Raw genomic sequence first — 20,167 nt, 5'->3', positions numbered from 1 at the left:
AAATTGCAATGGTCCCTGACAGCATGAAAAACAAAGTATCAAAGGGAGCAGGGACTAAGGCTTCCCAAACAGGGTCAATTAAAAAATATATACCCTCACAGGAGAAACCGACTCCAGAGAGACACAGTAGTCACCATACGGAAGAAGAAGTGGATATGGATGAAGTAGAAGAACAAGAGGAGAGCTCACAGATGCCTACTAAATGTTAAGGACCAACCGGCGGTAGCCTCTAGCACTCCACAGACCAGAATTCCCCAGGGCGCAGAATCTAAGTTCTGACCTGCTTGTTCACCAGGGCCCCTGATGGTGGGGATGGACTTGGTTGCGACCCCTGGGTGCAACCAGCTGTGGTAGAGGCACCTGTTGGTGGTGCGCAGCAGGTGAGAGTCTGATGTGAGGAGGCAGAGTAAGCGAGGTCAGACAGGCCGGGTCGGTAACAGCGGAGCAGGTCGGAATAAACGGCAGGCAGAAGAATAAACGGGTCACGGTCCGGGTTCGGCAACTGGAGATCAAGAGGCACAGGATTAGGCAGTAGAAAGGTCAGGCAAGCCAGGGGTCAGAGCAGGAGACAGTCAACGAATCAGGGTCAGGCAGGGTCGGCAGCAAAGCAATCTCTCAGGACACAGGAAAAGACCATACGGCAACTAAGCACTGTCAGAGCCTGTTTATATAGGGCGCCCTGTGCTCCTATTGGTGCCAGGAGCGCGTCCGTGATCGTGAGTGCGCATGCGCGAGCGCCGTTGCCATCGCGGGCGCCCAGGTCCTAGTGCCCGCATGCTAGTGTGCCTTGGCATACCGCGTATGCGCAGATTTGCATGCCCCGATCCAGCCCGAGATCCCTGACACTAAAGCAGAAATAGCAGAAATGTTTAAAGGTGTCAGGAATGGACTCAGCACTGGTGGTGGGACTCACCTGCCGTGTGGGCTGCAGTACCAGGGCTGACCAGCGGGTGCTCTCAGCAGCCAGAAGCTCACTCCTGCAGTCAGCCAACACCTGGGGCTGATTGCAGGAGGTGTATTTAAGGAATGACCAGGCCTGTGATCAGTGCCTTGGTGTATTTTTCCCATGAGCCCCTGTACCTTGTATCCTGTGTTCCTGTTCCTGTGCCTATCTGATTTGTTGCAGACTCTGCATTGTTCCTGACCCTGCTGACCGTCTCCTGTTGAACCCCTGGCTTGCCTGACCATCCTTCTGCCTGATCCTCTGTACCGCGCTGCCCGTGTGTTCCTGAACCCGCTTGTGACCCTGACTATTCTCTGCCTGCTCCTCCGGTACCTCACTGCCCGCACGTTGCTGACCTGGCCTGCCTGACTACGCCTTACGCTACCCAGGCGATCCATCCATCCTGCACGGATCCAGTCACTACTGTCCAAACCTGCCAGCCCCTTCACATCAGGCTTTCCCCAGTACATACCCTCGGCGGACCCCTCTACCACAGTTGGGTGCACTCAGGGGCCGCGACCTGGTCTCAGTCCTGCGCCAAGTCCATCCCCACCATCAGGGGCTCTGGTGAAAAGGCAGACTGGGGCTTAGACTCCGCGCCCTGGGGAATCCTGGTCTGTGGGTCACTAGAGATCCCGCCGGGCGGTGCCTGACGGTATCTTACGGCCCGTCTGACCATTCCACCTCTCCAGCCCTGACTACGCCTGTGTTCCTGAAGCCTGCTACTTCCCTGTGTCAGTCCACACATTTCTGGTCACACCCGGATCCCTAACAAAAGGACTCGAAAGATCCCTAAAACAGGAACTGGAGAAATTACACAAAGACCAAATATTATCAAGGCTGGAGGAGACGGAAGAAAAACTAGATAAGCATGCCCAAATTATACAGAAATTAGAAAAACGGGCGATGGAAATGAGGAAAGAACAAAGAAATCTGTTCTATAAATTGGAAGACCAGGAGAATAGGGATAGGAGATGCAATCTAAGGATACAAGGCTTTCCAGAGATCTCCCAAGGAGAAGATTTGACGGGAATAATAACGAGAATGCTGAACACTATAATGGATAGAACTATTACAGAGCCTCTCAGATTGGAGGGAGAATATAGAATAGGAAAATATATACAAGAAGATAGGAAGGAAAAGCCAAGAGATGTAATAGTGCAATTCCATAATTCTCGGGATAAAGAAGAGCTATGGAAGAAGATAAAAGGAAAAGCAATAATAAAATATGGAGAAATAAATATACAGATCTTTGCTGATTTAGCAGCGGAAACATTGATAAGAAGGAGAACTCTGAGACCGTTACTGGAACAGATGAGAAAACAGAATGTTCGATATAGATGGGGGGTTTCCAGCGTGTTTGATCGGATGGAGAAATGGACGTTCAGGAAGACTGAGATTCCCCGAAGATCTGAGAGACTTTTGTGGAGAGACTTGATATACAGAAAATAAATATCCCTGGTTGGGAGGAAGAAGGAGTAATGTGGGCTAAGGGAAATGAGGGGAGGCTGTCAGGGGCCATCGCGACGCATGGGTCTACACAGGCGTAGGTGTCTGCCAAGACGTGTAGGTGGCAGGGCACTAGGACCCAGGCGCACCCGTCGTCTTGACAGTACTAGGCAGGCACTAGGACCTAGGCTGCGCCTGTCAGGTGCAGGGCGGGCTACTTAAACCAGCTCTGCACAAACACTTGTTGCCGAATGGTCTTTGTATCCTGTTACCTGTGTTGTGAGTATCTTGATCTGGATTGTTTGACCTTGCTGCCTTCTCCCGTCCTGACCCTTGGCCTACCTGACTCTGCTCCTGGATGTTCACCTTTAAATCTGATCTTTTGGTATTGACCCTGCGTGTGACCCGACTATCCTTTGCCTACCGTTTTGTACCTCACCGACCCGCTAGTTACCCACCCGGCCTGTATGACTCTGATTTAGCTCATCCATCCATCCTGCAGGGATCACTAGGCTCCCTTACATCAGACTCCTAGCTCTCTGGAGCCCCTGTCAGACTCCTCTACCCCTGTTGGAGATACCTGGTAGTTGCGACCTGGTACCGGAGCGCTCCAAGTCCATCCCCACCATCAGGGGCCCTGGTGAACAAGTGCTCCGGTGCTTAGACTCCGCACTCTGGGGAGGCTCTGCCAGGGGACTGATAGAGGTGCTGTCAGGCGGTCCGTTACAGAGGCAGGTAGCTCTAAGGAGAAACAGAGAGTAGGAATAGTAAGGAGGAATAAGATGGGAGGGAGGGGGGGGTCTCTCCTTTTTTTTTCTCTCTCTCCCTCCATTTCTGCCTCTCTTATGATTTTTGAAGTTTACTAGAGTATGTCAGGACACGGAGGAGGAGACGCTTATTGGGGAAAAGTTCATGGTCAGAGATTCACCTAAAACTGAATCAAAGGTGGGGTTAGGACCACAAATGATCCATAGGCAAAATGTAAGCCTAAAGGGAGATGGGGGGTGGGAGGGACAGGAGGGGGGGTGGAGGGAAAGGGGGAAGGGTATGGGGGGGGGGAGTTGGCAACCCGAGATTATGCAGGAAAATAGGAGTCATATTATTCTGGAGAAATCATGGAGGACGAAGAAGGTATAGGGAAGAGAGGGAGAGTGAGGGGACAGGAGAAGAAGGATGAGAGGAGGTGAGAAGAATGGAAGAGATTCACTTTGTGACTTATAATGTCAAAGGATTAAATATCCCAGAGAAGAGATTTAAGATGTAAAGAACCTCAGCGGAGTCGCTCTTCAGTGGTATTCCTACAAGAGACTCACCTTGTACAAGAAACAAATGTGAAGCTACAATCCAGATATTATCCAGAGTGGCGTTATGCAGATTCCCCAACTAAACCTGCCAAGGGAGTGGCAATAGGATTTGCAAGAAATAGGAGGTTTAAGTTGGAAGAGAGATTGGTAGATCCAGAGGGAAAACTACAGGAAATAGAATGTACATTAGCAAATATGTACTGCAACTCCCTCCTCACTGGTCTACCGTCACACAGGCTATCCCCCCTTCAGTCTATTATGAATGCTGCTGCCAGGCTCATCCACCTTACCAACCAATCAGCGACTACTGCCCCTCTCTGCCAATCCCTTCACTGGCCTCCACTCAGTGTCCTCCACCCCTCTCTGCCAATCCTTCCACTGGCCTCCACTCAGTGTCCTCCACCCCTCTCTGCCAATCCCTCCACTGGCCTCCACTCAGTGTCCTCCACCCCCCTCTGCCAATCCCTCCACTGGCCTCCACTCAGTGTCCTCCACCCCTCTCTGCCAATCCCTCCACTGGCCTCCACTCAGTGTCCTCCACCCCTCTCTGCCAATCCCTCCACTGGCCTCCACTCAGTGTCCTCCACCCCTCTCTGCCAATCCCTCCACTGGCCTCCACTCAGTGTCCTCCACCCCTCTCTGCCAATCCCTCCACTGGCCTCCACTCAGTGTCCTCCACCCCTCTCTGCCAATCCTTCCACTGGCCTCCACTCAGTGTCCTCCACCCCTCTCTGCCAATCCCTCCACTGGCCTCCACTCAGTGTCCTCCACCCCTCTCTGCCAATCCTTCCACTGGCCTCCACTCAGTGCCCTCCACCCCTCTCTGCCAATCCCTCCACTGGCCTCCACTCAGTGCCCTCCACCCCTCTCTGCCAATCCCTCCACTGGCCTCCACTCAGTGCCCTCCACCCCTCTCTGCCAATCCCTCCACTGGCCTCCACTCAGTGTCCTCCACCCCTCTCTGCCAATCCTTCCACTGGCCTCCACTCAGTGCCCTCCACCCCTCTCTGCCATCCCTCCACTGGCCTCCACTCAGTGACCTCCACCCCTCTCTGCCAATCCCTCCACTGGCCTCCATTCAGTGTCCTCCACCCCTCTCTGCCACTCCCTCCACTGGCCTCCACTCAGTGACCTCCACCCCCCCTCTGCCATCCCTCCACTGGCCTCCACTCAGTGTCCTCCACCCCTCTCTGGTAATCCCTCCACTGACCTCCACTCAGTGTCCTCCACCCCTCTCTGCCAATCCCTCCACTGGCCTCCACTCAGTTGTAGGCCATGCACTGGGGTGGGCTCCCCAGGATACAGTGAAGTCACGAACGAGGAAAGCAACCCCAACACCAGCTTTTACCACAACAGAATTTTACTTAGATGTGGCAAATAAGCACAACCACAAATGCTGGGAACATACAATAAATTTACATACACCCAGCCCAAGGCTGAGACCCTTGTGCTGCACAGCACGGCGCCTCCTGATGGATGAAGGTAGAAGGTGAAGTAATTTACCTACTGGGGGGCACAACTAAGCTGCCACACCTTACCTGTTATTACCCCACAGAGCAGGAATCAGTGTATGGGGGTACGGGATGGGCTAGCCTGCGGTGCAGCACAACAGCTTACAATCTTACACAAATCTACAGTATTCCCCCCCCCATAACTGGTCCTGTAGCACATGCCTGAGTATTCCTTCTGAGCAAAACGCCAGTCTGGCTGAGTTTGTGGGATTTTATCAGCTCTCCAATGTGAACTGTCCCTTTAAGTTGTGGAGTCCTTCCAATGATCAGTAACAAAACTTGTGGCCTGACACAAACAGAGACCCTAACTAACTAACTATAGGCCTGGCCTCAGTCTCTGGGCGCTAACACTGAAATGAGGTGCGTGCACGATCTTACCGACCCGGGTCTGCTTTGCATCCGCTGGTGACTCTGAACAGAACAAATGTCTCTCCAACAAGCATGCGATTTTGCAGTGTATGCTGCGTTGTTCCTCTGCTCTCATCAGCATTCCTGGCAATAATATTCCTTTCTCTGAACAGGATAAGGGTCTTGGACATGATCAGCTTCACTCAGCTTCAGCTCTGGTTACTGAGGGAAGCTCCCACACCTGGATGTCATCGGATTCTCAGCTCACATGGCCCCTTCATTCAGCATCGTCCAAAACATGGCTGCAGTCTCCACTTCCTGTTCACTCTCAACTCTGTGTGAAACTCCACCTCTTCATGAATATAGAAATATCTATGCAGTCTGAGGCTGTGTTAGAAAAACAGTGACATCTTGTGGCTAAACTGCAGAATGTCAGTCAAAGCATTAATTACTTCCACACAAACAGTGTTCAAACAATGAGAGCTGTTTCATCATCTCACACAGTGTCCTCCACCCCTCTCTGCCAATCCCTTCACTGGCTTCAACTAACCCAACATATAAAATTCAAAATACCAACTACAGCTTACAAAGCCATCCACAACACTGCCCCCAGCTACATCACCAACCTCATCCACAGATACCGCCCAAATCGCCCGCTCTGCTCCTCCCATGATATCCTCCTCTCTAGCTCCCTCATCACCTCCTCCCACGCTCACCTCCAGGACTTCCGCAGAGCCTCTCCCATCCTCTGGAACTCCCTACCACAGCATGTCCAGTCAGCCCCCACCCTGTCTGCCTTTAGGCGATCTTTCAAAAACTCACTTCTTCAGGGAAGCCTACCCCACCCCCACCTCAGAACTGTACTTGAATCACCTCCGCCAGATCATCCCCGCAGCTATCACCTTTTGTATCACTTCCCCCTTCCTTTAGATTGTAAGCTCCACGAGCCGGGCCCTCCTATTCCTTCTGTACTGAAATGTATTGTAATTGTACCGCCCCCCTTATATTGTAAAGCGCTGCGCAGACTGTTGGCGCCATAAATCCTGTATAATAATAATAATTTATTGTCCGAATAAGAATCCTGAGTTATTCTTAAAAAATATTCTGAGGAAATGAATGGATTTCAAAAAAGGGGATTTGATTGCGGCTGGAGATTTTAATTTGTATATGGATCCCCACATGGATGTGGCCTCTCCTGTGATGAGAGATAGTAGTAGATCTCTGAAAAACTTGAAAAAAAAGTTATTTCAATGTCAACTCGTAGATATTTGGAGAATTAAACATATGAAGGAAAGAGACTACACTTTTTACTCTCATGTACATGAGATGTATTCAAGATTGGATTACATATTGTTGGACCATCGGCTTATTGAGTCTCTGGTCAAAGTAAATATAGAAGTTATGTCAATTTCTGACCATGCCCCTGTTACTATGTAATTGCTATGGGGGAAAGAACAGAGAGGAGGAAAATTATGGAGGTAGAATGAGTCGCTTCTCCAGAAGCAAGAGACGGAGTGGAAAGTTAAGAAGGAAATAGAGCAATTCTTCGAAGAAAATGACTCTGAGGAAGTGTCGGTAGCTACGGTGTGGGAGGCACATACGGTCTATATTAGAGGTATATTAATAGCAATAGGAGCAAAAAAGAAGAGGGAAAGAAGAGAAAAAGTAAATACACTCTTAAGGGAACTCTGTGAATTAGAGCAGACACGTAAAAATAGAGTAACAAAAGAGGTCATGCAGAAGATAATAAATAAAAAAGAAGAATTAAATAACATCTTGGAAGAAGAGAAGAGGAAAGTGTTTAATAAAATGATAAGTGAGAGATATAGATGGGGGGATAGACCAGGAAAGTATTTAATGGGGGCTCAGAGGAAAAAAAAATCTAGGAATTATATTGAGAAAATAAGAGATAATAAAGGAGAATTGGTTCACTCAACCAAAGATATAGTAAACCTGTTTAAAGAATATATAGTTATATAATAGTAAGTGTCAGGGCTCCGGGAATGACCAGAGGTGTGTGGACTTACACAGGGAAACACAGACTTCAGGTATAGCGTGTAAACAAGATCATTTATTAAGGACAACACAAACATAAACGCAGTGCAACAAACCAAACCCAAAACTAACACAAATACATACAACAAGGTGAAACAAACCCAAACCTAAACTGATATATATATATATATATGTATATATATATGGAGCACAACGTAGTCAGGCGGGCCGGGTCAGTAGCTAACGGGCAAACAGGGTACCAGGAGCGAGCGGAAGAGTGGTCAGGAATAGCCGAGGTCAGGACAGGCGGAGTTCGTTCAGAGTCAGGATCAAAGCAGGATCAGGCAGGAAGCAGACAGGATGCAGGTACAGGGGCTCATGGGAAACATACACCAAGGCACTGACTGCAAGTCTGGCCATTCCTTAAATACGCCTCCTGCAATCAGCCTTAGGTGATGGCCTGATTGCAGGAGTGAGATTCTGGCTGCTGAGAGCACCAGCTGGCCAGCCTTGGTACTGCAGCCCACAGGGCAGGTGAGTCCCACCACCATTGGCGAGTCCATTCCTGACAGTAAGACTCATGGTACCATAGGAGAAGATGAAGTAAGAGATAAAGGAGAGAAGACTGGCATATTTAAAAAAGACAGGATTACCGATGTTTAATGAAGAACAATTAGAATCCCTAGAAACTGCAATAACGCAGGAAGAAATACATCTTGCATTAAAAAGTACATAAACCGGGAAAAGTCCAGGACCCGATGGGTATACAGTGAGATATTATAAAATATATGAAGAGATTCTATTACCTAAGTTGAGAATATATATGAATGCTCTGGGAGGAGAGATGGAGATGAGGAGGGAATCCCTGCAAGCTCATGTGGTTCTCATACAAAAGGAAGGTAAAGATAATACTCCCTGCTGACGCTATAGACCAATTTCCTTATTAAATATAGATACTAAACTATATGCAAAAGTACTGGCAAGTAGATTGGAGGACTTAATGCCGAGTTTGATTCATACTGATCAAGTGGGGTTTGTCCCAGGGAGAGAGGGCAGGGACAACGGTTTAAGAGCTTTGTTCCTTATACAAAAAAGTAGGAAAGAAAGAACTCCGGCGTTGGCACTTGCGATTGACGCTGAAAAAGCATTTGATAGAGCAAATTGGAGATATACGTTAGACACCTTAGAAGTAATAGGCATGGGACCTAGAATGAGAGAATGGATTAGGAAATTATATAGCCAACCCTCAGCAGCAATAATGGTAAATGGGGAATTATCCGAGTACATTGGGATGCAGAATGGAACAAGACAGGGATGCCCTTTGTCCTCATTGTTATATGTATTGTCTTTGGAATCTCTCTTGTCTACCATCAGGAATAATGTAGATATAAAAGGAATTTGGGTAGGAGAAATTGAGCATAAGGTGGCAGCTTATGCAGACGACATGTTGTTCTATGTAGGAAATCCGAGGATAACCTTACCAAACTTAGTGAAATCTTTAAAAAAATATGGAGAGATGTCAAACTTAAAAATTAACCCAACTAAAACAGAGATCTTAAATATAAACAGAGAGAAAAAAATGTTACAAGAGGAATTTCCCTTTATTTGGAGGGAAAGAGATCTAAATTATCTGGGTATAAAACTGACTGTATCTTTAAAGAATTTATATAGATTAAATTATATCCCACTATTAAACGAGATTAAGGATGAAATAAAGAAATTAGGAAGAGGACTTCAGTCATGGATTGGTCGGATAAACTTGATAAAAATGCTAATCGTTCCTAAAATTCTATAAAAAGTTCAAATGATACCAATTAAGCTCCCAGAGGCATATTTCAGAATAATTAAAAAAATTATAACATCATTTATATGGAGAAATAAGAAGCCCAGAATAAGCTATGAAATCTTAAACAGAGATTAAGGAAAAGGTGGACTGGGGGTACCAGATATGAAGAGATACTATAATTCAGTAATTTTGGCAAGAATTTTTGATTGGACACATAATGCACAGGGGAAACGTTGGGTAAACATAGAAAATACATTAAATCACACAAATGTAAGTACAATATTTTGGTTACCTCCTCAATTTCCAGGATTAAAAGATAGCACAAGTTTGTTTACACGGAATGTTTTGAGAGTTTGGGAGACTACACAATCAAAGGGGGTGGGAATTTAATTCATTGTTAATGCCCCTCGGATCCACAGAGTTTTTTCCTCCAAGTAAAGAGAGTATTACAGGGAATTGGATAAAGAAGAAAGATGTTCAATTCAGAGAGATAATGGCGGGAGAAGAATTGTGTCCACTTAGTGAACTGGAAAGTAGGAGGGATATATTTACGAGAATGGATGAATGGCGGTATGGTCAACTAAAACATTTCGTAGGAAGTCTCCCAATTCCATTAAGAAGAAGAGAATACTGCTCTCTCTTGGTTCTCATCCTACCTATCCCGACGCTCCTTCAGTGTCACCTACAATGGTGCCACCTCCCCCTCCCTCCCCCTCTCTGTTGGGGTCCCCCAAGGCTCTGTCCTTGGACCCCTTCTCTTCTCCATCTACACCTCCTCCCTGGGCAAACTCATACAATCTCACGGCTTCAACTATCACCTCTATGCTGACGACACCCAAATCTACCTCTCCACCCCTCACCTCACCCCCACTATCTCCCCCCGCATCACTCACCTCCTAAATGACATCTCAGACTGGATGTCGCTACACTTCCTCAAGCTCAACCTCTCCAAAACCGAGCTTCTCGTCTTTCCCCCTGCCAACACCCCCCCCCCCCCCCATCCTATCCATCATCACCAACAACTCCACTATCACTTCCGCCCAGCAAGCCAAAGTCCTTGGCGTCATTCTTGACGCGAACCTCTCCCTCCAACCGCATGTCAAATCACTCACAAACACATGCAGGCTCCATCTTCGCAACATTGCCAAGATACGCTCCTTCCTCACCCCAGACACCACCAAACTTCTAGTACACTCCCTCATCATCTCACGCCTTGACTACTGCAACTCCCTCCTCACTGGCCTACCCAAGTGTAGGCTCTCCCCGCTCCAGACCATCCTGAACTCAGCTGCCAGACTCATCCACCTCACCACCCGCTCCACCTCTGCCACCCCCCTCTGCCTCTCCCTCCACTGGCTCCACCCCCCTCTGCCTCTCCCTCCACTGGCTCCCCATTGCCCAACGCATCAAATTTAAACTCCTAACCCTGACCTACAAAGCCGTTCATAACACTGCCCCTGACTACCTCACCAATCTGATCACCAGGTACCACTCTACCCGTACCCTTCGCTCCTCACAGGACCTCCTTCTATCCTGCTCCCTGGTCTCCTCCTCCCATGCACGACTGCAGGACTTCTCCAGGTCCTCCCCCATCCTCTGGAACTCACTGCCCCAATCCATCAGACTGTCGCCTTCCCTATTCACATTCAGGCGCTCCCTCAAAACCCATCTCTTCAGGGAAGCCTACCCCACCCTCACCTAACGGCCATCCTCCCTCATTCCTCCCACCACTTCATCCCCCTCAGCCACTTCCTACTGTACCTTTACCCCCTCCCTCCTAGATTGTAAGCTCGTAAGAGTAGGGCCCTCTTACCCCTCGTACATTGTTTGTTGTTGTTGTACTGTGCCATGTATTGTCCCCCCTCTATTGTACAGCGCTGAGCAAACCCTTTGGCGCTATATAAACTCGTAGTAATAATAAAGAGAAGATTGGAACCCCTTTGAGAACTTATTAGATATAAGAGGAGATGAGAAGCGCGGGATCACTAAAATATATCAGATTCTCACAGGATTAATCACGGCTAGAGAAGTGGGAAAGGGATTTAGAAGTAATAATCGATGAGGGAAAACAAAAGAAAATGTATCGTTTAATTCACGGGAGTGTAAATATGGAGGAAATGGAAATGAATTATAAGTGTTTAGTAAGATGGTGTATTACACCGAATGTAACGCATAGAATATGTGGAGACAACTCACCTATATGTTGGCGGGGATGTGGAGAGAGAGGTACAATGTATCACTTATGGAGGTACAATGATACACTTATGGAGGTACAATGTATCACTTATGGTGGGAGTGTCACAAAATACAAGAATACTGGGAGGGCATAGTGAGTATACAGGGGGGCAAAAAAGTATTTAGTCCCCACCAATGGTGCAAGTTCTCCCACTTACAAAGATGAGAGAGGCCTGTAATTGGCATCATAGGGAGACCTCAACTATGAGAGACAAAATGAGGAAATAAATCCAGACAATCTCATTGGCTGATCTGGAAAGAATTTATTTGCAAATTATGGTGGAAAATAAGTATTTGGTGAATATGAAAAGTTCATGTCAATACTTTGTTATATATCCTTTGTTGGCAATGACAGAGGTCAGACGTTTCCTGGAAGTCCTCACAAGGTTGGCACACGCTGTTGCTGGTATGTTGGCCCATCCTCCATGCAGATCTCCTCCTCCATGCAGATCTCCTCTAGAGCAGTGATGTTTTGGGGCTGTCGCTGGGCAACACGGACTTTCAACTCCCTCCAAAGGTTTTCTATGGGGTTGAGATCTGGAGACTGGCTAGGCCACTCCAGGACCTTGAAATGCTTCTTACGAAGCCACTCCTTCGTTGCCCGGGCGATATGTTTGGGATCATTGTCATGTTGGAAGACCCAGCCACGTTTCATCTTCAATGCCCTTGCTGATGGAAGGAGGTTTGCACTCAAAATCTCACGATACATGGCCCCATTCATTCTGTCCTGTACATGGATCAGTCGTCCTGGTCCCTTTACAGAGAAACAGCCCCAAAGCATGATGTTGCCACCCCCATGCTTCACAGTAGGTATGGTGTTCTTTGGGTGCAACTCAGCATTCTCTCTCCTCCAAACAGGACGAGTTGTGTTTCTACCAAACAGTTCTATTTTGGTTTCATCTGACCATATGACATTCTCCCAATCCTCTTCTGGATCATCCAAATGCTCTCTAGCAAACTTCAGACGGGCCCCGACATGTACTGGCTTAAGCAGGGGGCCACGTCTGGCACTGCAGGATCTGAGTCCCTGGCGGCGTAGTGTGTTACTGATGGTAGCCTTTGTTACATTGCTCCCAGCTCTCTGCAGGTCATTCACTAGGTCCCCCCGTGTGGTCCTGGGATTTTTGCTCACCGTTCTTGTGATCATTGTGACCCCACGGGGTGAGATCTTGCGTGGAGCCCCAGATGGAGGGAGATTATCAGTGGTCTTGTATGTCTTCCATTTTCTAATTATTGCTCCCACAGTTGATTTGTTCACACCAAGCTGCTTGCCTATTGCAGATTCAGTCTTCCCAGCCTGGTGCAGGTCTACAATTGAGTTTCTGGTGTCCTTTGACAGCTCTTTGGTCTTCACCATAGTGGAGTTTGGAGTGTGACTGTTTGAGGTTGTGGACAGGTGTCTTTTATACTGATAACAAGTTCAAACAGGTGCCATTGATACAGGTAATGAGTGCAGGAGGAGGAGCCTCTTAAAGAAGAAGGTCCAGGTCTGTGAGAGCCAGAAATCTTGCTTGTTTCTAGGTGACCAAATACTTATTTTCCACCATAATTTGCAAATAAATTCTTTCCAGATCAGCCAATGAGATTGTCTGGATTTGTTTTCTCATTTTGTCTCTCATAGTTGAGGTCTCCCTATGATGCCAATTACAGGCCTCTCTCATCTCTGTAAGTGGGAGAACTTGCACCATTGGTGGGGACTAAATACTTTTTTGCCCCACTGTAATTCAGGAAATAACAGAGGTAAATAATCCTCAGGACCCTGAGATTTGCCTTCTTTTCCGGGCCGAGTTCTCGGTTAAAAAATATATAAAAAACTGGATTATTGTATTATTTAAATGCAGCGAAGGGACCGATACCCAAGTTTTGGAGGAAACAACAGACACCGAAAATGAAGGATTGGGTAGAAAGAGTGGAGAAGATCTATAGAATGGAGGAACTTTACCATATGGAGGAAGATAAAATGGAGGTATTTTGTACAAGTTGGGAAAAGTGGGTACAGTTTAAAATACAAAGTGGGGAGGGGGGGGGGGGGAATAGGAAAGGGGAGGGGTAAAAGATTAAGGAAATTTCCGGGGAATGTTATGATAGGTGGAATGTCATTTGTCTGTTTTATTGGCTTTTGTATAATTAAAATGGTGGTGTGAAAAATTAATAAAACATTTAAATAATAAAAAAAATATAATATAAACTAACCCAACCCCACCTCCCTCCCCACATGTTGTGGCTTAAATTTATGAAGCACTTATATATATATATATATATATATATATATATATATATAATATATATATATATATATATATATATATATAATATATATATATATATGTGCTTCATAATTATATTTTATATATATATATATATATATATATATATAATTATTTATTTGCAAAATGTTATAACAGAAATGAAGAAAAATATTTTTTTCCTCCAAAATTTTCAGTCTTTTTTTCTTTTATATAATATAAAATAACCCCCGCCACACACACATATTTTGGCTTAAATTTATGAAGCACTTTATATATATTATATAAATATTTATTTGCAAAATGTTATAACAGAAATGAGGAAAAATATATTTTTACCCTTCAAATTTCAGTCTTTTTTTGGTTTATATAATAGAAAATAACCCCCCCACACACACACATATTTTGGCTTAAATTTATGAAGAACGAATATTTATTTATTTATTTATTTAATTATTTATTTATTTGCAAAATGTCATAACAAAAATGAAGAAAAACTTTTTTTTCTCCAAAATGTTCTGTCTTTTTTTTTTGTTTATATAATATAAAATACCGTATTTGCCGGCGTATAAGACGACCCCCTACTTTTCCTGTTAAAATATAGGGTTTGAGCTATACTTGCCGTATAAGACTACCCCTCTTCCAACCCACACCAAATAAAAATGAAAAAACATCAGATTTGATTTCAGTATGGTATTCCAATGATGGGACACTATTCCTCCCACTGACACCAATGATGGTGGCCCATCATTAGTGTCAGTGTGTGAGGAATAGTGTCCCATCATTAGTGTCAGTGGGAGGAATAGTGTCCCATCATTAGTGTCAGTGGGGGGAATAGTGTCCCGTCATTGGTGTCAGTGGGAGGAATAGTGTCCCATCATTAGTGTCAGTGGGAGGAATAGTGTCCCATCATTGGTGTCAGTGGGAGGAATAGTGCCCCATCATTGGTGTCAGTGGGAGGAATAGTGTCCCATCATTGGTGTCAGTGGGGAGGAATAGTGCCCCATCATTGGTGTCAGTGGGAGGAATAGTGTCCCATCATTAGTGTCAGTGGGAGGAATAGTGTCCCATCATTGGTGTCAGTGGGAGGAATAGTGCCCCATCATTGGTGTCAGTGGGAGGAATAGTGTCCCATCATTGGTGTCAGTGGGAGGAATAGTGCCCCATCATTGGTGTCAGTGGGAGGAATAGTGCCCCATCATTGGTGTCAGGGGGAGGAATAGTGTCCCATCATTGGTGTCAGTGGGAGGAATAGTGCCCCATCATTGGTGTCAGGGGGAGGAATAGTGCCCCATCATTGGTGTCAGTGGGAGGAATAGTGCCCCATCATTGGTGTCAGTGGGAGGAATAGTGCCCCATCATTGGTGTCAGTGGGAGGAATAGTGCCCCATCATTGGTGTCAGGGGGAGGAATAGTGTCCCATCATTGGTATCAGTGGGAGGAATAGTGCCCCATCATTGGTGTCAGGGGGAGGAATAGTGCCCCATCATTGGTGTCAGTGGGAGGAATAGTGCCCCATCATTGGTGTCAGTGGGAGGAATAGTGCCCCATCATTGGTGTCAGTGGGAGGAATAGTGTCCCATCATTGGTGTCAGTGGGAGGAATAGTGCCCCATCATTGGTGTCAGTGGGAGGAATAGTGCCCCATCATTGGTGTCAGTGGGAGGAATAGTGCCCCATCATTGGTGTCAGTGGGAGGAATAGCGCCCCATCATTGGTATCAGTGGGAGGAATAGTGCCCCATCATTGGTATCAGTGGGAGGAATAGTGTCCCATCATTGGTGTCAGTGGGAGGAATAGTGCTCCATCATTGGTGTCAGTGGCAGGAATAGTGCCCCATCATTGGTGTCAGTGGAAGGAATAGTGCCCCATCATTGGTGTCAGTGGGGATAATAGTGCCCCATCATTGGTGTCAGTGGGGAGAAAAGTGCCCCATCATTGCTGTCAGTGGGGGAGGAATAGTGCCCCATCATTGGTGTCAGTGGGGAGGAGGAATAGTGCCCCATCGTTGGTGTCAGTGGGGAGGAAGAATAGTGCCCCATCGTTGGTGTCAGTGGGGAGGAAGAATAGTGCCCCATCATTGGTGTCAGTGGGAGGAATAGTGCCCCATCATTGCTGTCAGTGGGGAGGAGGAATAGTGCCTCATCATTGGTGTCAGTGGGGGGAGGAATAGTGCCCCATCGTTGGTGTCAGTGGGGAGGAGGAATAGTGCCCTATCGTTGGTGTCAGTGGGGGAGGAACAGTGCCCCATCGTTGGTGTCAGTGGGGGGGAGGAATAGTGCCCCATCATTGGTGTCAGTGGGGGGGAGGAATAGTGCCCCATCATTGGTGTCAGTGGGGGGAGGAATAGTGCCCCATCATTGGTGTCAGTGGGGGGAGGAATAGTGCCCCATCGTTGGTGTCAGTGGGGGAGGAACAGTGCCCCATCGTTGGTGTCAGTGGGGGAGAGGAGCGGCTGCTCCTTCTTTCAGTTCGGCCGCTTGATTTTCGCGGGGCCGTTCGGCTCCGCCTCCTCACCGGTGATTGGTCGCCTGTGTGCCTTTCCAGTGCTGGCGCCCAATCACCGGTGAGGAGGCGGAGCCGAGCGGGCGGCGGGACCATCGAGCGGCCAAAAAAGAAGGAGCAGCCGCCCTTCCTGGACCGGATCGTCGTGGGACTGGGACCGGAGCCAGGTAAGGTACAGCAGCCTCTCTGCCCGCCCCTGTACTTGGTGTCCGTTGGAGGAGGAGGGGGGGCGGCGCCGCCCCTCGAAAAAGTGCCGCCCTGACACCGGCTCGCCGTATACCGGCGTAAAAGACGACCCCCGACTTTTCAAAAGATTTTCACGGGTTGAAAAGTCGTCTTATACGCCGGCAAATACGGTAACCCCCTCCCCCCACATGTTGTGGCTTAAATTTATGAAGCACTAATATATATTTAAATATATAAAATTATTTGCAAAATGTTATAACAGAAATTAAGAAACACTTTTTTTCCCCCTCCAAAATTTTCAGTCTTTTTTTCGTTTCTATAATAAAAAAGAAATCTATTTGTGTGAAAAATACTATTTTATTTATTTATTTCCGCTCCTTCTATAGCGCCGATTATTTTGCAGCGCTTTACACATATATATAAATTTCATTTAGGCGCAGCGTTGCATGATGGCGCAATTACCAGTTAAAGTAGCGCGGTGCTGAATAGCAAAATGGCCTGACCGTGAAACCTTTCGGCGGTGAAACGGTCAAAAGTCGGCTGATCCGTACTGCACGCGTGCGCTGCGGCCCAGGTGGTTTCTGGCGTTCCCGTAGCATTTATCGAGGGCCGCAGTGGCGATTCTGAAAGAGCGCACGGGGGGGGGGGGAGATCGCTGCATGGGGGAGGGGCGTAGGAGGAACGCATTCTGGGGGGAGGAAGTTCTTCTTTAAGCCCCGCTACACAGCAGGCGGTAAGAAGTGGGTGGAGCCGAATCACGCCACACAGATACGCCGTACGTAGCGCGATCCACACATCAATGTTTTCACACATTCACATTCTTCCATTTTTCTTCATTGAGTTTTTGGGTGAATGATGTGTGAATGTTCAGTGAATGAAGGTTAGGCCCACGACGGGTGAATTTTGGGAGGAAACAGCAGAACAGACCCCACTATGGTGCTTTCTACCACACTCCGGCGGCTGAGCCTGCCTGAGCCGTTCATTCACCGGAATGAAAACCCGAACGAATATCAACGAGAGGACGCCATTTTGTTGTAGTCCTATAGTGTGGGACTCATCGAGAAAACAAAGGCGCGCGCCCGCTCCGTCTACACGGCGAGGAGACAGGTAGGTCGGCGTGCTGGCGCTCTAGAGATCGCTGTTCTCTGCCTGCTGATTGGCCGAAAGGTAAAAGCCAGTCCTTGAATAGACTGTGTTGGGAGGTTCCTTCTGTCATTAGCAGTCTGTTATTGGTCAGCAGTTCTTTTGACGCTCCGCCCTTTACTTCTGACTGGTTCCACTTTTTCAAAAGTGACGAGTTTGGTTGTGCGGGGCTGTGATAGGCTGGCGCGGACGTGACGTCGGAGGACAGGAGATTTTACAATCTCCTATTGGTGTAGAAGTTTTTTAGCTCATGGTGCCGGTCGGCAGTAGGTGAGTGAGGGGCCCAGGGAGCCGGGGGAGGACCGGGGGCGATACCGGAGGACACGGACACCTGAACGGGTCTAAGAGGTCCAGGAAACGTCCCAGTGAGGGGACTGATATCCTCCAATAGGAACAATCCTCCATATATCATACAATCTGATCGCACAATCTCCTGGAACAGACCATCCAATGGGAGTCCAGTCTGAGGGAGATTGTACAACCAGATTGTATGGTCAGTAGGCCTAATGTACCGTCTGGGAGGAGTTACTGGCACTGAACAACCAATCAGAACAGGAGTGCCTCCTCAAATCTGACAGGAGGGCGGAGTCAAAGAAAGTGATTGTGCTGAAGCTCCTCGAGGGCGGTCCTTGAGACTCCACACAGTAAGTCATGTGACCCAGCAACTCCATCTTCCTCTCCGACGTCCGGGACGTTCCCCCTCCTCGCCGACGTCCGGGACGTTCCCCCTCCTCGCCGACGTTCCCCCTCCTCTCCGACGTCCGGGACGTTCCCCCTCCTTTCCGATGTTCCCCCTCCACTCCGACGTCCGGGACGTTCCCCCTCCTCTCCGGCGTCCGGGACGTTCCCCCTCCTCTCCGGCGTCCGGGACGTTCCCCCTCCTCTCCGGCGTCCGGGACGTTCCCCCTCCTCGCCGACGTTCCCCCTCCTCTCCGACGTCCGGGACGTTCCCCCTCCTTTCCGACGTTCCCCCTCCACTCCGACGTCCGGGACGTTCCCCCTCCTCTCCGGCGTCCGGGACGTTCCCCCTCCTCTCCGGCGTCCGGGACGTTCCCCCTCCTCGCCGACGTTCCCCCTCCTCTCCGACGTCCGGGACGTTCCCCCTCCTTTCCGACGTTCCCCCTCCACTCCGACGTCCGGGACGTTCCCCCTCCTCTCCGGCGTCCGGGACGTTCCCCCTCCTCTCCGGCGTCCGGGACGTTCCCCCTCCTCTCCGGCGTCCGGGACGTTCCCCCTCCTCTCCGACGTCCGGGACGTTCCCCCTCCTCGCCGACGTTCCCCCTCCTTTCCGACGTTCCCCCTCCTCCGACGTCCGGGACGTTCCCCCTCCACTCCAACGTCCGGGACGTTCCCCCTCCACTCCGACGTCCGGGACGTTCCCCCTCCTCTCCGACGTCCGGGACGTTCCCCCTCCTCTCCGACGTCCGGGACGTTCCCCCTCCTCTCCGACGTCCGGGACGTTCCCCCTCCTCTCCGACGTCCGGGACGTTCCCCCTCCTCTCTGACGTCCGGGACGTTCCCCCTCCTTTCCGACGTTCCCCCTCCTCCGACGTCTGGGACGTTCCCCCCTCCACTCCGACGTCCGGGACGTTCCCCCCCTCCTCGCCGACGTCCGGGACGTTCCCCCCTCCTCGCCGACGTCCGGGACGTTCCCCCCCTCCTCGCCGACGTCCGGGACGTTCCCCCCTCCTCGCCGACGTCCGGGACGTTCCCCCCTCCTCGCCGACGTCCGGGACGTTCCCCCCCTCCTCGCCGACGTCCGGGACGTTCCCCCCCTCCTCGCCGACGTCCGGGACGTTCCCCCCCTCCACGCCGACGTCCGGGACGTTCCCCCCCCCCTCCTCGCCGACGTCCGGGACGTTCCCCCCCCCCTCCTCGCCGACGTCCGGGACGTTCCCCCCCTCCTCGCCGACGTCCGGGACGTTCCCCCCCCTCCTCGCCGACGTCCGGGACGTTCCCCCCCCCCCTCCTCGCCGACGTCCGGGACGTTCCCCCCCCCCCTCCTCGCCGACGTCCGGGACGTTCCCCCCCTCCTCGCCGACGTCCGGGATGTTCCCCCCTCCTCGCCGACGTCCGGGACGTTCCCCCTCCTCTCTGACGTTCCCCCTCCTCAGCGACGTCCGGGACGTTCCCCCTCCTCTCCGACGTTCCCCCTCCTCAGCGAGGTCCGGGACGTTCCCCCTCCTCAGCGACGTCCGGGACGTTCCCCCTCCTCTTCGACTTCCCCCTCCTCAGCGAGGTCTGGGACGTTCCCCCTCCTCAGCGACGTTCGGGACGTTCCCCCTCCTCTCTGACGTTCCCCCCTCCTCGCCGACGTCCGGGACATTCCCCTTCCTCGCCGACGTCCGGGACGTTCCCCTCTCCTCGCCGACGTCCGGGACGTTCCCCTCTCCTCGCCGACGTCCGGGACGTTCCCCCTCCTCAGCGACGTCCGGGACGTTCCCCCTCCTCAGCGACGTCCGGGACGTTCCCCCTCCTCAGCGATGTCCGGGACGTTCCCCCTCCTCGCCGACGTTC

Source organism: Staurois parvus, unplaced genomic scaffold (assembly GCF_062004578.1).
Source record: "Staurois parvus isolate SC_StPar_1 unplaced genomic scaffold, SC_StPar_1.0 ptg003607l, whole genome shotgun sequence".
Lineage (NCBI taxonomy): Eukaryota > Metazoa > Chordata > Amphibia > Anura > Ranidae > Staurois > Staurois parvus.
Note: the sequence above shows the minus strand (reverse complement) of the source record.